Source organism: Lissotriton helveticus, chromosome 9, assembly GCF_964261635.1.
Source record: "Lissotriton helveticus chromosome 9, aLisHel1.1, whole genome shotgun sequence".
NCBI lineage: Eukaryota > Metazoa > Chordata > Amphibia > Caudata > Salamandridae > Lissotriton > Lissotriton helveticus.
In genome coordinates, this window is record NC_136070.1 from 1,273,498,243 (window position 1) to 1,273,520,931 (window position 22,689).

Consider the following 22,689-nt stretch of genomic DNA (forward strand, 5'->3'; position numbering starts at 1 on the left):
ATCGTAAACATGGGAACATCTTTGTAAAAGTATACCACATTGCCGCTTTCTTATTTGTTATAACTATATTTTTGGTGCTGTTTACAATTAATTATAAATTACCTTTTCGAGCTAGCTTTGTCATCACTTGAACGCCCTCTGCAATGGCTACCAAGCAGCTTTTGCTCATACATACAACAATGTTTCAGTTACCTCCCTTCATACCAATACTGCATTCCTATTGGTCCTTACCAAACTCCTATCCTAACGTTCCAAGAACAATATTAACTATTTCATAGCTAAAAATAAACCGCACGTAAACAGTTCTTTATTTCTCAGTACAGGCTATATTTTCGGTATTCACACCAGCGTAGCTAGGGGGGGGGCGAGGGGGGCGGTCCGCCCCAGGCGGCACTATTTTGGGGGCGGATGCCTTTATAATTTATTTGGGGACATTAACTTCTGTCAGTCAGAGTCAGTGTCCTCAAATAAATTATAAAGGCCGCCACAACGGGCCAGTCCCACGCGGCCGCCGTTTTGCAAGCACTGCTCCCAGCATGCTTGAGGGCCTGCTTCTGTTGCAATCATGCTTTTCCTCTGCGCAGCAGCAGTGCGCACTGCACCGCAGGAGACTTCCTGGCTGCTCCATGCGGCATTAGCGGGTGTCCTGATAGTGCGCTGGGCCGGCCAGGGTAATCAAGTCACACTTACATTTGCAGCCACTTATACATGCACGGCTAGTCAGTGACACGCACACACAACATTCACGGCACAACAGTTTTCTCGGAGTAGAGGCTAATGTAACATGATTTTGCTATGCTGGCTTAAACGTTCACTTGACACAGTTTTACAGATGCCATTACACGATACTTTTCTCTTGAAACTGGCGAAAGTACGTATTCTAAAGGAAACTTTCAAATTATGTTTTCCATGTTAATCATTACAATTTTAAAATACTTATATTGTAACCTGGTACAGTTTAGCAGTGGTGATGGACCAGATGTTGCTTTCTTAAAAATGGAACAGGGATTCTGAGTTTTTTTGGTGGCGCACCTCTGAGATTACCACGCTTTGTCACTGATTAACTGTTTTGGCTTAACAAACCATTTGTTTTAACTGAAATGTGTACTAGACATAACATTCTATTTCATTAAACTATGGTAATTCTTCCAAAACATGTATGTTATTGGTTATTACGATGCCAGATATATCTGCCAGGTGACCCTGTTGGCAAAGAAAAGTAGGCCAGTGATCTTGTGTAGACACTTTAGGAGCATTGGGTAGTTTGAGCCAGTTTTCATACCACAACATGGGCTAATTTGTGAAAATGATCTTACTACTTGGTTATAACTGTTATTCTCTATTCAGTTTTTTGTTCTCTAACATGCATCACTAAAAGTGCTACACATAAGACATTTATATGTCACACATTCAACGACTGAATATATGGCTATGTCACACATAAGCAGTCTCAAACTTTGACAGCTACGTATTAGGTCACCTGAATTACTCCAGTTAGTTTACACAAGAGGCATGTTCTTCTTCCAAAATGTTGGGGTTAATTTGTTTCTCATTTAGAATGAATATTATGTATGTGTGAGAATGATGTATGCTGGTTTCCAGCTGCACCAGAATAAAAAAGCCAAGCTGTTAGTAGACCATGAAATATGATATTGTGCTGCTCAATTTTAATGCAATTGCTGAAAACGTTTGTCTACCCAGATAGAAACATAATACAGTACTAGTTGGTGCAATGGTAAACAGCGGCGACTGTATTTTAATGCTGTGAGGTCTCAGCCTGCTACAGAAAGCACTGTAACTTTGCTATAAACTTTGCTTTTTAGCCAATTGCACAGTCATGAATGATCAGATCAAAAAGATCCTCCTCTGAGCAGCTGCAGTGCCTGCATGCCCTCCGTTACTGAGAACTTCAGTCACGCAGTCTATCTCCGGTTATTGGCTCTGGCCTTGGGCACAGTGACAAATCGGCACAGTAACATGGGCAGTGTTTTAAATGGGCTTGCACTTCAAAATACTCTTCTCTTCAGTAATGGAACTTTTGTTTAGCAGTACAGAGGTGTTAAAAGTACTACAATGTTCCACGTATATTGAGCAGTTTTCGGACAACACACAGTGTCAAGTAAACTCTGGTGATTTACCTGCTGGAGAGAGATGGGAGTTTCATCTAGTGACAGGATTCATTGGTGTGAGGTAGCTCAGGTGGTTAATATCAAAGCTGCCATTCGTATTGCTAATGTGATATTTCCATTGATGTAGTGACTTATGAAAGACATTCCACAGTAAAATGGGACACTTCAAAAACATTTTATACTGTATTAAAATAATGAGTTGCATATTCATTGTGCTTTAAGTCATAGGCTGGGACATCGTAGCATTTTAAATACAGAAGTCGTTAACCACCACTTCTTACCCACCACCACCAGTAATCTATTCCTTTACTGTCTTGTTACACTAATCTCTAGTAACTGAATTAATCAATAAAGTATCATAATGCAAACAAATGCATTTCCTACCGATTACTTTAACTTGGATTTATCTTTAAACATATAGTGTGCCTTCATTTTATATGCTGTTACCTGAAGGTGAAGACAATGGAAACTTGGAACAGAATACAAATTCTTTGTACTTTTAGCTTTGTTTTTAACTTGTTGCCCCTCCCAACCCTCTTCCCGCTCATTCGGCCTGGTAATGCCCCAACTGCACAAATCAAGTTAGTCTAGTGATCAGGTGCATTGGACTCACCTGTAGTATCCTGAAGGTGCTGCCAAGGGAATTGTGGTCAAACCCAGTGTGGTGGATTGGTCTGCAGATATTGCTGAGGTCATGGACAGGGCAGATATGGGACAAGGGTCCTGCACTAGCTGTTATGTTATGAGTGAGATGTCACAAACAGGGTAGGTAGAACTGATGTAACTTTTAAGTTTCCTTCTGCTATTCCTTCATTGACCTAGCTAGGTGGGGGCAGTCTGCCGTAGGCAGCACTATTTTGGGGACGTGGGCTGTCTAGCCCTGGGCCGTGTCATGTATGTGCATGTAACTTGATTGATCGAGGTAACTATTAGCGGCGATACTATGTGTCTCTCGGACCTCTTTCAGGTGCTCGCCACCCTTTTCCCCCAACAACCCCCCAAGGGGAGGTGGCAATCTGAAGGATAGCCCCGGGCGTCACAAGCTCTAGCTCTAATTATTTTACATTACATAAATAGCACTATTATGATACTTGGTAAAATGTCAGTCTTTAGCGTGTGTTCAAACGAAACATATGTGTTTTATAAATTTAGTAAGTTAGGAAATAATATATGTTTAGTTTGCCTTTTCCAAATTAAGTGCCTTGGGTAATTAGCTTGCCATTTCATTGTATGCCACGTGCACCTTTTGTGCGACCCTAATAATTGCTTATCAATGTGATGTAACATTTATCAACATCGTGATTTTTCCTGACTGTTATTTACTGTATGTCAAATATAAATGCGGTATGTACATTACATATTGAACTGTGTAAAAAGTGAGGGTAGTACTTAATTTGCAAATTTATGTACTTATTTATTTTAGCAATTTTATATAGTGCTCACTTTACACACTTGTGTCATAATATTTTACAATGCAAATTATTTTATTAAAGTTAAAATACTCTTTACAAACACTCATTACTCTGCACTCTGCCAACTATTCTGCACTTTGTACTCACTACTTTGTGCTCTGCACTTTACATTCATTAGTCTGCACTCTATGCTTAGTACTCTACACTGTCCACTCACTACGCAGTGCTTACTACTCTGCATCCACTGATATGCAGTCTGCAGTTCCTACTCTGCATCCTGCCTACAGAGTAGTACTGTCATCACTACTATGCAATTTGCAGTAACTACTCTGCACTCTTTACTCTGCACAGTGCTTACTACTCTGCATCCACTGATATGCAGTCTGCAGTTTCTACTCTGCATCCTGCCTACAGAGTAGTACTGTCATCACTACTATGCAATATGCAGTAACTACTCTGCACTCACTACTCTGCACTTACTACTTTGTAGTCACTACTCACTACTTTGCACTCACTACTCTGCCCTCTGCACTCATACTCTGCAATTTGCACTCACAACTCTGCACTTTACCCTCAGTACTCTGTACTCTGCCCTCACTACTATACACTCTGTACTCACTACTCAGCACTGTGTCTACAAACTACTACTGCCTTCACTACTCTGCACTCAGCACTCACTGCTCCGCACTCTGCACTCACTATTCTGCATTCTGCACTAATTACTCTGCACTATGCCCTCACTACTATGCATTATGCACTCACTACTCTGCACTCCACCCTCACTACTCTGCACTTTGCACTCACTACTTTTCAGCACGCATACTATGCAATCTGCCCTAACTACTCTGCTCTCTACCTACACTACTCTGCATATTAACCTCACTACTATGCATTGTTCACTCACTACTCTGCACTCTGCAGTCACTATTCTGCACTATGCACTCACTATTATGCACTTTGCCCTCACTACTCTGCACTTTGCCCTCACTACTATGCTCTATGCACTCACTGCTCTGCACTATGCATTCAGTGCTCTGCACTCTGCCATTAATACTCCACACTCTGCTATAACTACTATGCACTCTGCTTTCACTACTATGCACTTTGCCCTCACTACCCTGCATTCTGCCCTCACCACTATGCACTCTACACTCACTACTCCGCACTATGCACTTACCACTCTGCACTTTGCCCTCACTACTCTACACTCTGCCCTCACTACTATGCACTATGCAGTCATTACTCTGTACTATGCATTCACTGCTGTACACTCTGACTTAAATACTCTACACTGTGCTCTCACTACTTTGCACTCTGCACTTACTACTATGCACTACACACTAATTACTCTGTACTATGCATTCACTGCTGTACACTCTGACTTAAATACTCTACACTGTGCTCTCACTACTCTGCAGTCTGCACTCACTACTTTGCACTATGCACTTACTACTCTGCACTTTGCCTTCACTAGTCTGCACTCTACCCCACTACTATGCACTCTGCCCTCACTACTATGCACTATGCACTCACTGCTCTGCACTATGCATTCACTGCTCTGCACTCTGCCATTAATACTGTACACTCTGCTATAACTACTATGCACTCTGCTTTCACTACTTTGCAGTTTGCCCTCACTACTACAACTATGCACTCTGCTCTCACTACTCTACACTTTGCACTAACTATTCTATGCTCGGCACTCATATTCTGCAATCTTCCCTAACTACTATGCACTCTCCACTCACTACTCAGCACTGTACCAACACAGTAGTAATACTCTCACTACTTTGCACTCACTGATCCACACTTTGCACTCACTACTTTGCATTGTACACTAATTACTCTGCACTCTGCCCTCACAACTATGCACTATGCACTCACTACTATTTGCTGTACGCTCACTACTATTCACTGTGCGCTCACTACTCTGCACTCTACACTCACTACTCTGCACTATGTACTTACTACTCTGCACTTTGCTCTCACTACTCTCCACTCTGCCCTCACTACTATGCACTATGCACTCACTACTTTGCACTTTACATTCATTAGTCTGCACTCTATGCTTACTAATCTGCACTTACTACGCAGTGCTTACTACTCTGCATACACTGATATGCAGTCTGCAGTTTCTACTTTGCACCCTGCCTACAGAGTAGAACTGTCATCACTATTATGCAAACTGCAGTAAGTACTGTGCACTCACTACTCTGCACTTACTACTTTGCAGTCACTACTCAATACTTTGCACTCACTACTCTACCCTCTGCACTCATACTCTGCAATTTGCACTCACAACTGTACAGTCTTCCCTCAGTACTCTGTACCTTGCCCTCACTATTATACACTTTGCACTCACTACTTGACACTGTGTATACAAACTAGTACTGCCCTCATTACTCTGCACTCCGTACTTACTGCTTCGCACTCTGCACTCACTATTCTGCATTCTGCACTAAATACTCTGCACTCTGCTATCAGTACTCTGCACTATGCCCTCACTACTATGCACTATGCACTCACTACTCTGCACTCTGCCCTCACTACTCTGCACTTTGCACTTACTACTCTGTGCTCGGCACTCATACTCTCCAATCTGCCCTAACTACTCTGCTCTCTACCCACACTACTCTGCATTTTGGCCTCACTACTATGCATTGTTCACTCACTATTCTGCACTCTGCAGTCACTACTCTGCACTCTACCCTTACTACTATGCACTATGCCCTCACTGCTCCACAATTTGCACTCACTACTCTGCATTTTGCACTAATTACTCTGCACTCTGCCCTCACTACTATGCACTATGCATTAGAAAATGTTTAGACACATAAGTAAATATCTGTTGATACTGACATATAAAAAGTATGCATAAATACACAATTTCATATACATTTTTTTTTTACAGGTTCTTCTAAAAAGAAGAAGCTAACAACAAGGTAATATACTTAGTTCAAGTTTTTCTTAAAAAGTATGACTAATATCATTGGATGCATACACTATTAAAGTGGTTTTTCAGAGTATGTTACAATAGTTCATCAAAACACTACTAGTAAGAAATTACTTTTTCATGATATAAAACCAAAATATTAGTCATGTATGCATAACTAGACTGTAATATTAGTTAAATCACAAATACAAATTAATAAAAAAAGTAAGAGAATAACATATAAATCCTTGACTACAGTTTTACAAAGAGACAAGATAATGTATAGTAACATACAAGCTCACTACAATCAAGCACATGACAAATTTTCACAAACTTCTAGAGGTAGACAATGCTTACCAAATAGTCTATTTGCCATAATTCACAATTACAATAAACAAGCAAACATATGGGATGCACAAGATTTGCATTATATTATGGATCTTGGAAATGCATTATATTTACATATGCATCAGATTAATAAACAAGAATTTATGCATCCTGATGAACTACCAAAATATGTAATGCATGAAAATAATATATATTCAATTCATCTTCGCCAACCATACTATGGTAACATATTTGAACGTTTTGATTTGTCATATCCAGACATTCAAGAAGCATTAAATATATCAATAACAAATTCTGGAGTCTTATTATGCATGGATGTATATGTAATTTCTATATTTAAAAATGAAAATACATACTTTATCTTTGATTCACATAGTCGGGATCATAATGGTATGCCACATACAAATGGCACATGTGTAGTAATCATAAAAAAAAGTTTTCAGGATATAATGCATCATATTTGTAGATTAGCAAGTTTTATAAAACCAGATAATGCAGTAGATATACAATTTGAATTAACACCAATAGATGTTATAAAAATACAACAAAAATCTTTTAGACAAGCATTACAAAAAATACATACAGTTGGAAAAGATGAAAGTACACTTTTAGTACATGATGCAAACATATTAGAGCAGGAAATTAACAATAGTAGCAAAGTTGAGAAAGCAATAACATCGAAGTTACAATTTGAACAGACTAGTACTATTACATACGCACAAGTTACAACCACATTAACACATGCAGCACCAAAACATGTTACAAAAGAGACATTAAAAAAAAAAGGAGCAACACAGATAAAATTATTTCTAAAACTGCTAAAACGGCTAAAATTAGTGCTTTATTAGAAACAGAAACAATTGAGCAAAAAAATGTACATCAGCAGACACATATTAATGTAGCTATACCAAATTTACCAGTAACAAAAGAATTGCAAATTGCTAAAAAATGTAACAAGAAAGTACTTAAAAAAAAGGCATTAAAAAACATTCAATTATTGAAAAGTCATTAAAAGCAGGTTTAATAACAGATAATAGTAATCGAAAACTCAAAAAAAGTAATAAAAAGAAATTAAATAAAAATGCATTATTACAATGTACTATGCATAAATTGAAATCACATGAAATAAATACTATTAATTGTAAAAATAACAATAACAACATAGTAATAGAAGTTAACTGTAATTTAATAAATACACAATTGCAAGGAATAAAAATAGATAACACATACATTTGCAATCTATTTTTTGCTATTATTTATAGTCAAAATACAAATCCAACAAAATGGACTGCACAAGATATGCATAATATAATGCAACTAGCCAAAAACATGTATGTAGATATGACAACTTTCTATAAGAAACAAAACATAGACTTTCAAAATATTCCTACTTATATTGAATATGATAATACAATCTATTCAATAAAGATGCAAAAAGAGCAGTTCTATAGCATAGTAAAAAATAATACAGTACTAAAAAACATACACTTAACTATAATGAAAGCTTTAGATAAACATTATTGTAATATAATATTTTTACATTCAATTGTAATTATTATTATTAATACACATGATACCTATTGCATTTATTACTCACAAACATCAAAAACTAGTCCTAAATATACTACTGACTACAGTCCAAACAGTATAGAAATAAAAACATATACAGATTTAATGCAGTATATAATGACTATATGTAAAGATATGCTAGTCATTAATGAAGAATTACTGGTAATAAAAGTAATTCCTTTAACAGTGAGTAAAATTCTGAAGTCTTCTTTTAAAAAAACTCAAAAAAGACTAGCTTTAAAAAAAAGTGTTGAAGATAATAAACAAATGCTTATACACTATAGCACACAATTACCTTCTTCATCTACCACTTTCAAATCTGCAGTAATAACAAAAAAATTACAGAACTAAAAAATAATACAAATACAGAACTATCTACTTCACAAACATCTATTGAACCTGCAGTTACAAAAAAAATGGGGAAAATAAAAAAGATAGGAATAAAATACAAATAAATAGTAACAGTGAAAATAGCATAGTAACAGAAATAGATAGTAATAATATACATAATGTAACATTTGAGGAAAGCACTGCAAACGAAAGTATCCCAATTTATAATATTAATAAAAATGCAATACCAAATGAAGATACAAATATGTTAACAATATCAAAAATAATTGAAAATTTTCATAATGAAATACAATATGGTCCAGAATATATATGCACAATTTGTAATCAAATGTGGCATAAACTGACTGTAAAAAATATAGGACATATCACAAACCAAACAACATTTCTATTATGTAACATTAGTGATTATCAAACTAATTATATATGTGAAACATGCTATCATTACATAACTAAAAACAAAATTCCACCATGTTCTGTTTACAATGGAATGAGTTTCCCTAATATACCATCTGAATTATATTTACATAATTTAGAGGAGAGATTAATATCTCCAAGAATACCTTTTTTGCAAATTAGAACATTGCCACGTGGATTTCAAAAAGCATTAACAGGTGCTGTTGTTAATGTACCAGCTGACGTTATGACCACGATTACAATGTTGCCAAGACAAATAAGTGATAATATGACAATTCCTATAAAATTAAAAAGAAAATTACGTTATAAATCATACACACATTATGAAAATGTAAGATCTAATAAAGTAAAAAATGCAGCTGTATATTTAGCTTACAATAGTGAATTATTTAAAGAATATGGTATAACTATAAACTCAGATTGGCAATATACACCAAATCAAGAAACAAATGATACAAATATGTCTGAAACTAACAATACTTCAAGTAGTACAGATGAACTACCTGTAGGTAATTTAGATACATTATTCACAAATGAAACTATTCCAACAGAGAACATTAATGTATTAAGTTTAGCTCCTGCTGAACATAATACTCCGCGTGGATTATATGAAGACAAAGATTCTGAATACTTAGCATTTCCAACAATTTTTTGTGGTAAACGTAGAACAGCTAATGAAAATAGACATGTACCAGTACATTATAGTACCATATGTAAATGGGAATTACGAAGTTTTGACAAAAGAGTAGCTAATAATGTTACAAATATGTTTTTTGAATTAAAAAGATTGCAAATTAAACAAATACAAGACAAAATTTTTATATCACTTAGAAAGTATTTTACTAATGGGCAAGTTATTACAGTGAAAGATATAAAAGATAACTTAGACAGCATACTACAATACAATGAAGGTTACAAAATATTGAAAACAATACGGAGTTCTCCTCCATATTGGGAAAATTGTAAGAAAGATTTATTTGCAATGATAAGGCAATTGGGTATCCCAACTTTTTTTCTAACTTTATCATCAGCAGAAACAAAATGGTACCATTTGATTAATATACTATTACGGATAAAAAAACAAAAAGAATGTACAAGAGATGAATTCAAAAGTATGACATGGGAAACAAAATGCAGTTTAATACAGCAAGACCCAATAAGAGGGGGTGGGATTGCCATAATTGCCAGGGACACTTTTAAAATTCGTACCACCGCAATCCCTTCTATGACATGCGAGGCATTTCATTTTGGTATTTACCTGACCCCTTCATACAACTTCAAAGGTATACTTTTATACAGACGACCAGAAATTCGGTCAGGATTTCTCACAGAAATTGCCACTATGCTAGAAACCTTAGCCACAGATAAATCTATAACACTGCTAGGTGATTTTAATTTTCATCTAGACTGTAATGAAGATAAAGACACCATATCTCTGCAATCTGAAATGGAGCTTGTCGGTCTATCTCAGTTGGTGAAAGGACCTACACATACCGCAGGCCATACCCTGGATGGTATATTCACTAATTTGGACAATATGATAGTAACCGATGTCCTGCCACTGACATGGTCTGATCACTACCTGATATCGGCAACTATACAAATTAATAAAACACCCACTGTAACAACTCCTCTCTCCAAACGAGAATCGTTTAAAGTCTGGAAGGACATTAGAATTCCCAGCCTTAAGGATGCGTTACAGGACTCACTACCTACTTGGGCTAATGACCCAGAAACGGTTATTGAGCAATACCAAACATGGGTGAGCCAGGCAGCTAACAAGCTGGTACCAGTAAAAAGATTGTCCAGGAATAGAAGCTCCCCTTCAGCACCTTGGTATACTGAGGAGCTGAAAAAACTAAAACAGCAATGCAGAAATAAAGAAAGAATCTGGAGGAAAAAATACGATAATGAAAACAGGAAAGTGTATAAGGAATCTTTATCCCAATATAAACTTCTGATCACAGAAACAAAAAAAAGGTATTACACAGAGCAAATTGAAAATGCAAAAAATTCAAATAAAAAGCTCTTTGAAATAACTAAACATCTGGCGGGATGTGCCCCAGACCTTAATCCCCCTTGTTCACAAACTTTCTGTGACTCTTTGGCAGCTTTCTTTTTCACCAAGGTGAATGACATCTTTTCAGCATTCAATCTTGGAGTTAACCATGGCAATGAAAAAGTAAATACACCTTCATTAAGCAATAACCTCTCTTGTTTTGCAGAGGTAACGGAGGATCAAATCCAGAACATTGTTAAAACAATCAAATCTGGATCGGCCCTGGACCCCTGTCCTTTGAACACCCTTCGTCTGCTAATGGACACTATGATCCCAGTCATTACCCAGATATGTAACCTAATGTTCCGTACAGGTATCTTCCCTAACTATCTAAAAAAGACCTTATTAAAACCGCTCTTGAAGAAGCCTGGTTTAGATAAAACTGAACTGAAAAATTATAGGCCTATAGCAAACCTTCCATTCGTTGCTAAGATAGTTGAGAAAGCCATGAATGTCCAACTTGCGGAATACATCGAGCAATATCATCTGCTCGATGAAACACAATTTGGAGTCCGCAAGTCTCATGGAACGGAGACTGCGCTCATTAAGGCGGCGGATGATATTCGACTAATCAGAGACCAGGGTGGCACCGCACTACTGGTTCTCTTAGATCTGTCGGCCGCCTTCGACACGGTTGACCATAAGATCTTAGTCAACCGTGTCGAAAAAATGGGCGTGCAAGGTCTAGCAAAAAAACTATTGGCATCCTTTCTGACAGGGAGATCTCAGGCCGTCACAATGGGCCAGTTCACATCTGCTGAGTTATCACTGCCATGTGGGGTACCTCAAGGTTCATCCCTTAGTCCGACACTATTTAATATATATGTGTCGGACCTCGCAAAAACCATCAAAGCGCACGGGATGAACCTTACCTCATATGCAGATGATACACAGCTGATACTGGCTGTCAGAAATGATGGGGAAACAGTGGCGGAGAATTTCAAAACAGGTATGCTGGCCATTGGACAATGGATGTCTGCAAACTGTTTGAAATTAAATTCCGAGAAAACTGAGGTGGTCACTTTTGGCCACCTCAGTCCCAGCTGGTCTTCAATCTGGTGGCCATCTTCTTTTGGAGCTGTCCCCAAACCAACCACGAAGGTGAGAAATTTGGGTGTCATCTTCGATGACAATTTAAACTTCATGGCACATGCCAATCAAATGGCCTCCACAGCTTTCTATAAATTACGACTGGTTAGGAAGATTCTTCCTTTTCTCCCTAAAAATGTTGGCAAAACATTGGTCAGCGCCCTTGTCCTATCAGCATTGGATTACTGCAACGGCTTGCTTGCCAACGCTCAAGTCCGGATTATCAAGAAAATGCAGACAATCCAGAATGCGGCAGCCAGACTTCTCCTTAACATCCCTAAATTCAAACCAATAGCTGAGACATTGAGAAATCTTCATTGGCTTCCGGTAAGGAATAGAATCAAATTTAAAACACTGTGCATCGTCTATAAGTCATTACATCAGCAAGCCCCTCAATTTTTGTGTGACCATCTTACCCCATACATTCCTACTCGGACGCTACGATCAGCAAGACAGAATGATCTGGTAGTGCCACGGACTAGGCTGGTCAACTGGGGAGACAGACGTTTCCTAGTTGCCGCCCCAAAGCTATGGAATACACTCCCGCAAACCATAAGATCTAGCCCAAATCTCATGCTCTTCAGGAAGAAACTGAAGACATGGTTATTCGACCTCTGAAAATTGTAAGATCACAAAACTAAAGATCACATAGGAGAGTATTAAAAGTACAGCGCCAAGACGCCTGCGGGCATTTGTTCGCGCTTAATAAATGTTAAAAATAAATAAATAAAAATAAATAAATAACATGTGCACGACATTTCGATTATCAAGTTAGAAAATTATTCAATTGTATTTTACTTCACAAATCAAACCCAGTAGGTAAAGTAATAGATTATTTTTACAGAGTTGAATTTCAACAGAGAGGATCACCACATATACATGCATTACTTTGGATTGATGATGCACCACAATATAACATACACAAAGATGATGAAGTTATAACTTTTATAAATAAGCACATAACATGTACAAAAACAGAAGACACACCTTTACACAGTTTACTTCCATTACAAAAACATGGGCATACAAAAAATTGCCGCATCAAACATAAAAAAACATGCAAATATCAATTTCCAAGATATCCAATGGCATGCACAATGATATTAAAGCCATTACAACTAGAAAACACAAACAATATGTTTAAGCAACACATAGATATTATTCATGCTACAATGAATACAGAACAATTTGCAAATTACACATATGAAGAATTCTTACAACACATTCAAATAACAGAAGAAGAATATATAACATGCATACAATTACAAATAAATAAAACTACTATATTTTTAAAAAGAACACCAGCTGAATGTTTTATTAATAATTACAATAAAGTAATTTTACGAGCATGGCAAGCTAACATAGATATACAGTATGTTTTAGATGCCTATGCTTGTGCTGTATATATTGTATCATATATTAGTAAATCTCAGCGTGGCTTAAGTAAAATATTAGCACAAGCTGCAAAAGAAGTTGGCCATAATGTAAAGATGAAAGAGCAATTAAAGTACATTGGTAATAAATTTATAAATTGCACAGAAATTAGTGCACAAGAAGCTGCTTACCTTATATTACAAATACCCTTAAGGAAAAGTTCAAGATCATTTGTATTTATTAATACAAGTATGCCAGATCATCGTACATATTTAATGAAAGATATTAATACAATAAATATGTTACCAGAAACATCAACAAAAATACAATTTGACAATGTTATTAACAAGTACAGTAAACGGCCAATAACATTAGAAGAATGTACATTAGCTGATTATGCATCAAACTATAATACCAAACAGAAAATTAACACCCAAAAAAAAAATACTTATGATGACTTACTTTTAGAAACTAACTTTTATAGTTCAGATGAAGAAGAACTTCAAATAGATGAATTAATAAGTAACAAACACAGCAAAATGTACACTGAACGTAGAAAAAAATAATAATTAGATATAGACGTTTCAATAAAATTAACGACACAGAAAATTATTACAGAGAGTTACTAATGCTATACTACCCTTGGAGAATAGAAAACAATATAATTTCACCAAAAAGTACATACTATGAAAAATACCTACAAGTACAAATAGAAGTAGATACTAACTATAAATTATATAATAAGCAAGATACAATAATTAATACTGAAGAAACACATAATAATGAAGAAATGGACACATCACCAGCATCACCTACAATATCAATAGTTATAGATAATCAAGAAACAACAACACCTGCATATCAATCAGATACACAATATGATCTAGGACTAGATTTAGGAATTAGAACAATTGCAGACGAAGAATTATTAGTGAACAATATACTACCACAGGAGGAGTACACTAGTATTATGCAAGACTTAACAATGGAACAACTAAATTTTGTCTACCATCACTTAAACTGGCTAAAAACAAAAACAGAATGTTTTTTTACTTTTTGTACTGGCGGTGCAGGAGTAGGCAAAAGTTATATAATTACTGCACTATATCAAACTTTAGTACGCTACTATAATACAAAAGCAGGAGAAAATCCTGATAACATTTATATATTACTTACAGCACCAACAGGGCAAGCTGCACATAATATAAATGGTCAAACTTTACATAGTACATTTAAAATTCCAATCTCACAAGCATTAACATATAAGCAATTAACACATGAAAATAGAAGTACATTACAATGTAAATTAATGCATTTAAAAGTTCTGATAATAGATGAAATATCAATGGTTGGCACAAATATGTTAAATTTTATACACAATAGATTGCAAGAAATAAAAGCATCAAATGAACCATTTGGAGGTATATCAATATTAGCCATTGGAGACTTTTACCAATTGAAACCAGTTTTTGATACATATATATTTGAAAACTCAAAAAATATGTATGGACCATTAAGTACTAACTTATGGCAAACACATTTTAAAATATTTGAACTTACCAAAATCATTAGGCAAATAAATGATATGCCATTTGCACAACTGCTAAATAGACTAAGGACTGGTGAGCAAACAATTGATGATATTCAAAAATTGAAATCACGTGAAATAGAACCAGATTCAAGTATACTACAGTCTATACCATATATAATGTTTACTAACAATGAAGTTAATGAAATAAATCATAATGTTTTGATGCAACATATCAAACATTATCCAATGTATACTACAATAGCTATAGACACAGTACCAGGAGACTTAAGTCCAGAAGTAAAAGAAGCAATTTTACAAAAATTACCTACTAATACAAATCAAACTATGTCATTGGCAAAGATATTACATATTGCAATTAAATTACGTTATGATCTAACTTCTAATATTAATGTGAATGATGGTTTAACTAATGGTGCAACAGGTATGATTGAGTATGTTGAAACTACAAATAATATTCCAATTATTGTTTGGATGCATTTTGACAATGAAAAAATTGGCACACAAACAAGACAACAAAATACACACCTTTACAAAATAAATATTTCTAAAAGTTGGACACCAATATTACCGATTTCTCGTAGTTTTCAATATAGCAAAAAATTAATAACAATAGTACGAAAACAGTTTCCATTACGACAATCATCTGCACGTACTATACATAGAACTCAAGGTCAAACAATAGAACCATTATATATACATTTCGGTAATACCAAAACACATCACTTACATTATGTAGCAATTAGCAGAGCAAAGTCTTTAAATAACATATATATTAAAAACTTTAAAGAAGATAAAATATTAACACACTTTAAAGTGCACGAGGAAATGTTTCGCATGAAAACAAATATGTTATTACAAATTTCAATACCACAAATACATCAATACAACAAAAGTTTCACACTAATAGCACATAACATAAGATCACTACAAAAACATTTCAAAGCAATAAAATCTGATACTAATATATTAAATGCAGACGTGTTGTGTTTAACTGAAATAAATATAACACACAAAACACCTGACGAAACATATAATATTGATCATTACAATTGTTTATTATTTGACAAATTTTACAACATACACACAAAACATGGAATAGCTATATATTACAACAAACAACATGTTATAAATCCAATTTTTACAACAGAAAAACAAATTGACATTTTACAGTTCACACAAACAATTAACAATACACAATACTTAATACTAATTATATACAAACCACCAAAAGTTGCAATACAAACATTACTAGCAATTTTAAGTTGTACATTAAATGCATATCCACATCATAAATATGTCATAATGGGCGATTTTAACATTGACCTACAACAAACAACATACAGTAGCAAATTATTACAAAACGACATGAAAACAAATTTTAATTGTGAGCAGAAAATTAACACACCTACAACAGATTACAACTCTTTACTGGATCACATTTTTACAAATGCACATCCTACTAATTACGGAACATTAGAATCATATTACAGTGATCATAAACCAATATGGATAGCTATTTAATGTACTATTTAATAATATTACCCTATCAAAGTACTGTCTTTGCATAAATAGCAATATTGATTATTAATATTTACATATAATTTTACAATTGATTTCCATTGAATGTACTGCTTAAAAATGTTACCCTATCAAAGTACTATCTTTGCATAAATAACAATCTTAATTATTAATATTTACATATTATTTTACAGATGATTTCCATTGAAGAATTAAAGAGCACCAAACAATTTGATTCCAAGCCATACCAGAAAGCACTACGAGTCAACATCATCAAATGTTCAGCAAAAACTTATTATCGCAATTCAAAACAAGAAAATAAAGTTTTGTATCATATGGCATTAGCTGATGAAACTACTACTATTAACCCCTTCAGTGCTAATGACAAGGGTAACTCGTCATGTAGGGCCCATTGATTTCAATGGAAAGTCAATGGACCTACATGCACACCCCTTAGCAGCCAAGTGGTTAAAGCAACATGTTATAATGAGGATTACTATATGCAAACAAGAGAACAAAATGGATTACTTATTCGCAATTACATTTTCAAAAATGATATATTACTGTTGACAAAGCAAACGAAAATAGCAAGAATGCCACCACTTACAATTTCAGCAGGTATTATACAAGAAGCAGAATGCATCCTACAGCCGCCAGCCCCACCAGTATCTCCGATAAAAGCTGTCCGAGGAGCTGCTGTAAAGACACTCCTGACTGTGTCAGGAACAATTACCGAAGTAAGCAGTATTTTATTACTATTTTACATGCAACTATTTGTCATACTAACTAATTTTACTACAAAATGTTTGCAATTGTACAGTTATAAGTAATTATCATTATTATAAATAAAATGTTATATTTATATGTATACAAGTTTATAACTTATAATTTTTATATAATGATATTAAAAGAACTGTTTTATGATATTACTATTGCTTACAAGACAATATTTAGATAGAACAGTAAAAAATGACATTAAATATGGGAGACAAGTATTATCCATTAATACAAAGTAAGTAAATTCTTTATAAACAGAAGAGACTCCTACCATAGAAATCTTACCTGACCTCCCCCGCCCCCTGCTAAAAGCTACTGTGTTGCACACAACCCATGAGTTTTCAACGCACCTATAAGACTGCAAAAAGCATAACAGACATGTACACAAAGCAGGAAATGCTCCTAACATTTAGCACTTCCCTGCCACCTCCCCTCCACCCCTGCTAACAGCTCCACCCACAGCTGAAGAGACTCTTACCTTCCAGCACTTCATGTCCATCCCTGCTGGAAACTCCTATGTTGCACTCAACCCAGAGGTGTGAAGCACAGCTCCAAAATAGCAAGACGTATAACAGATTTCTACCTAAAGAAGTAGAGACTCCTACCTGCCCCACCTGCTAGGAGCTCATCTATTACACTCAACTTAATAGTGTCTAATGCAGCTCCAAGACAGCAAAAACCATGGCAGACTACTACCCAAAGCAGGACAAATTCCTGCACTCCAACTCTTCTCTGTCCCCCCTGCTGACAACTCCTGTGTTTAGATAGAACAGTAGAGAAAGATATTAAAATATGTGAGACAAGTATTATCCATTAATACAAAGTAAGTAAATTCTTTATATACATTGCAAAAATCAAAATAAATTCTATAACCTATACACCTTACCTGCAAATAATTTACTTGTTTCACATAACTACTTGTACAAAAAAAAATGTACAATGCTATCTGCAACAAGTAATTAATATACAATTATTTTCTTACAAATTTTATTAGAAACTATTTTATTAAGTTAATTATACCCTCCAAAGCAAAAAACAGCTACTAATATGAAGTAAGTAAATAACTTTATATATGTTACAGAAATCCGAAAAAAAACAATGCACAATACAAGTTACCTGCTATTAAGAGATTGTATTTATAAACTGTTTTATAAAGTTGCCTATATCCTCCATATCAAGCAATCGCAAACTAATACGAAGTAAGTATATGTTTTTATATATGTAAGAAATAAAATAAAATTGGAATGCACAATACAACTTACATTCCAACATTTACTTGTTTTAAAAATACAAGTACAAAAAAAATTGTACTGTCTATCTAAAACAAGTAATAACTATTTAATTGATTTTAGTAATATGACTGTCCCATATTTTTAAACAACATGTTAACTTATAAATTTTACCCAATTCCATTATTTACTGTATAAATACCATGTTTTGGTTGCAAACTATCACATTTAATACTAGAACAACTCAAAAGTTTTTTTTTACAAATAATTTAACTTAAATATTACTAATATTGATACAACTTTAACAAACAGCATTTACTTGTTTCAAATAGATACTTGTACCACAAATAAAATTGTACACTAATATCTGAAACAAGTAATTACTGCATGTTCCCCAATAGCAAAGTTGTAAAATATATCAAGTACACCATCAACAGCTTATCACCTCTTGCTGGCCTTATTGTACTTTTTGCTCTATTTTGTTCCTCTTAACTCCCATCTCCCTTTCTACCCCTATAACTTCCCTTTCATTATATGTGTAAGTGGGGGTGATCTCAGCTTATGGGAAAAACTCCTAACTGAAGAGACATTTCCTAACTCACAGTGGCTGTTACAATTCAAATGGACATGTTGCAATTGTATGAGCTTTCTAAAGCAATTTTATGTACCTATACATACAACTTGAGTACTCACACAATTTTCCGTAGCTATTTAGGGCCAGATGTAGGTAGGCTTTTACCGGGTGGTAACGGCCGAATTCAGCCGTTACCACCCGGTAAAAGCAATTTGACATGTAGGTCCCTGTAATTTACAGTCTCGGTAAATTTACCGGTAGGTAAATTTACCGAGTATGTAAAATACCGAGTCGGTATCATTACTGATTCCGGACAATTGGTATGTAGGTGGGACTCTTCTGAGTCCCACAAGCAGTACCACATCGGTATTTTACCATCAAATACTACTTGATGGTAAAATACCATTTCTGGTGTGCATGCACATGTGTGCATGCACACCTATGCCATATGACAGGCAGACCTGCCCTTAGGGCAGGTATGCCTGCCACATGGCACCCGAGCCTCTTTTGGGGGTGCCAGAGGGTGTCAAAGTGACACCCCCTGCACCCTTGTGACAGTCGGTATTTTCCGATGTGGTAAATACCGACCGGTATATGCCCAATGAATCCTATGGGCTTCAAAGCCCATAGGAATGCATGGGCATTAACTGGTCGGTATTTACCACATCGGAAATTACCGACTGTTTCCGATTCGGTAATTGCACATCTGCAATTACCTACATCTCGGTATTTTTATTTTCCGACCTCTTAAATACCGAGTCGGTGTGACTCGGTATTTAAGAGGTCGGTAAATAAAAATTACCTACATCTGGCCCTTAATGTTTTATTGACCAGACTTATACCCAAAGAAGAAGAAGATCCTACCCTCCAAAACTTCCCTGCACCCCCCCCCACCTGCCCTTGCTAACCGCTCCTGTGGTGCACTAGACCCAAGGGTGTCCAAAACAGCTAAAAGAGAGCAAAAAACATAACAAAGTTTTACTCAAAGCAGAAAAGCTCCTACCCTTGAGCACTTCCCTGCCACCCCCCCCCAACACTACTAACAGCTCCACCCACAGCAGAAGAGACTCCTACCTTCCAGCACTTCCTGCTCATCTTTGCTAGGAGCTATGGCAGACTTGTACCCAAAGCAGGAGGAACTCCTGCCCTCCAACTCTTCCCTGCCCACCCTGCTGACAGCTCCTGTGTTCCACTCAACCCAAAGGTATCCAACGCAACTCCAACAGAACAAGAAGCATGGCGGCTTCTACCCAAAATAGCAAAGACTTCTACACTCCAGCTCTTTCCAGCTGATGTATTTAACATTGCTACTATTAAAGTATAATATCAGCATATGGAAAACTCTATATACCATCAATGGACTTACTAAATACCCAAAGTACAAATGTAAAAAGAAAAAAAACAGTTTAATCAAAAGCAAGATAAAATATACTAGCAATACACCCATGGATAAGTAAACTATCAACAACAATACAAGGTAAGTAACAAAAATTATATACATAAGCATTTGTACAAAGTTCAAAAGTGAGCAATAGTAGCATACCAAATAATTAATAATTTTTATTTCCATTAATTCTATGTTGACAATATAAAAAATGTCTACAGTATGTTTTCGAATAATTCTAACTGTACATATACCACAAAGCACAAAATTATTGTTTAACATTCATTAAAGTATAAAAAACTGCAAAAAATACCTACTTTACGTACCACAGGCAGAAGATACTAAAAATATACTTGTTGGAGGTCAAGAAACTAAAATAAGGAGCATTACAATTAATGATGCAACAGATTCAGTGAAGATAAGTCTATGGAGAGACGCCACTGATTTTACGATTGAAATTGGGGAATATGTACAGCTTACACATATGGCTGTACATGAATTCAATGGAGAGAAGATATTAAACACAACTAGACACTCTACAATACAAGTAAGTACATATTTATAGCAATATCATGATGCAATCAGTAAATTTAAAAAGTGTACTAAAACACTTTTTTCATAGGTCATACAACCACCCAAAGAAAACATAACTGTAACGTTATTTGGAATGGAAAAAACTTACCAGGAGCAAAGCACAATGGTGGTGCAAATAGAAAATAATGAAAACTTGCAATCAATGGACATCCATAATACACCTTTGATGGACTACTTAGGCATTGAAACTGACACAGAAGATTTTGAAAATGCTTTAATGCCATTCTTGCCAATAACACTTAGTGTACTGTTTTGTAATGGTTGCATTACAGACATAATTAGAGAAATATAACTGCAATATAAACAATTGTTGCCATACAACGTACAAAAAATACTAAAAAGTAACCTGAATACTTTGCATACTACTACTGATTACCTATGTTTCACTTTTTCAGATAGTTTTTTGTATACAAAATTGGAATTTTTTTTCATGTAACACTGCTAGAATATATTTTTTTGTTTGAAAACTGTGCATTTCTTTATTGATTGTTGCATTATTTAAAATACTGCACTTTATTGTCATTATACCTCAACAAATTCTTACAAAAGTGTATATTACAAAACACCAAAAAATTGCACTATGTTTTGCTAAAATTAATCTTGAATAATTGTTGCCATACCACTACAAAAAATACTAACAGTGACAAGAATAATTTGCATAATACTACTGATAACTTATGTTTGATTTTTCAGAGACTTATTTGTATACAAAATTTCATTACTTGTTCATGTACTAGTGCTAAAATACTATTTTCGTTTGCAAAACTGCATTTCTTTGTTACTTGTTGCATAATTTAAAAAACTGCACTTTATCGTCATTATACCTTAACAAATTGTTAGTAAAGTGTATATTACAAAACACCAAAAAATTGCACTATCTTTTGATATAATTGTTACGTTTATTTTACTTCATATCCTACAAAATAAATACTTGTTACATTGTTACTACTTGTTTTAATAAAAAATGTACATCAGATTATCATATTATTTACAAAATAATACCAATTATATGTACATTTGAATATATATTTATGTGTATCATAAAAAAAAAAACTTTTTATACCACACTGTAGTTTGCCTGATTATTTTCTACTAACAAAATGCTAACTATAACATATCTATATAATTGTTGCATAAATGTGTGAAATAAATTATGTAAATCACATAAATACAAAATATATTGCAGGACAAGTACAATATATGTAACATATGCAAAAAAAAAACTAATGCCATCAACAATAACATAACTATTACTTTGCAGAATACCAACGACAATACATAAATAAAAAATAAAACATTTGCAATGTTAATAGCTTAAATTTAACTAAGGCGAGACCTATTGCATTGCAAATGCTTGTTTGCGTAGTAATCTATATGCATAGAT

General features: G+C 34.8%; 1 long non-coding RNA gene across 1 annotated transcript; it reads left to right on the forward strand.

Moving 5' to 3' along the window:
• Positions 1–17,244: 17,244 nt before the first annotated feature.
• On the forward strand, positions 17,245–22,263 carry LOC144780818 (uncharacterized). Its single transcript, XR_013600774.1, has 3 exons — positions 17,245–17,484; positions 21,043–21,258; positions 21,334–22,263. It is a non-coding gene; the product is annotated as an uncharacterized LOC144780818 (long non-coding RNA).
• The last annotated feature ends 426 nt before the right edge of the window (positions 22,264–22,689 follow it).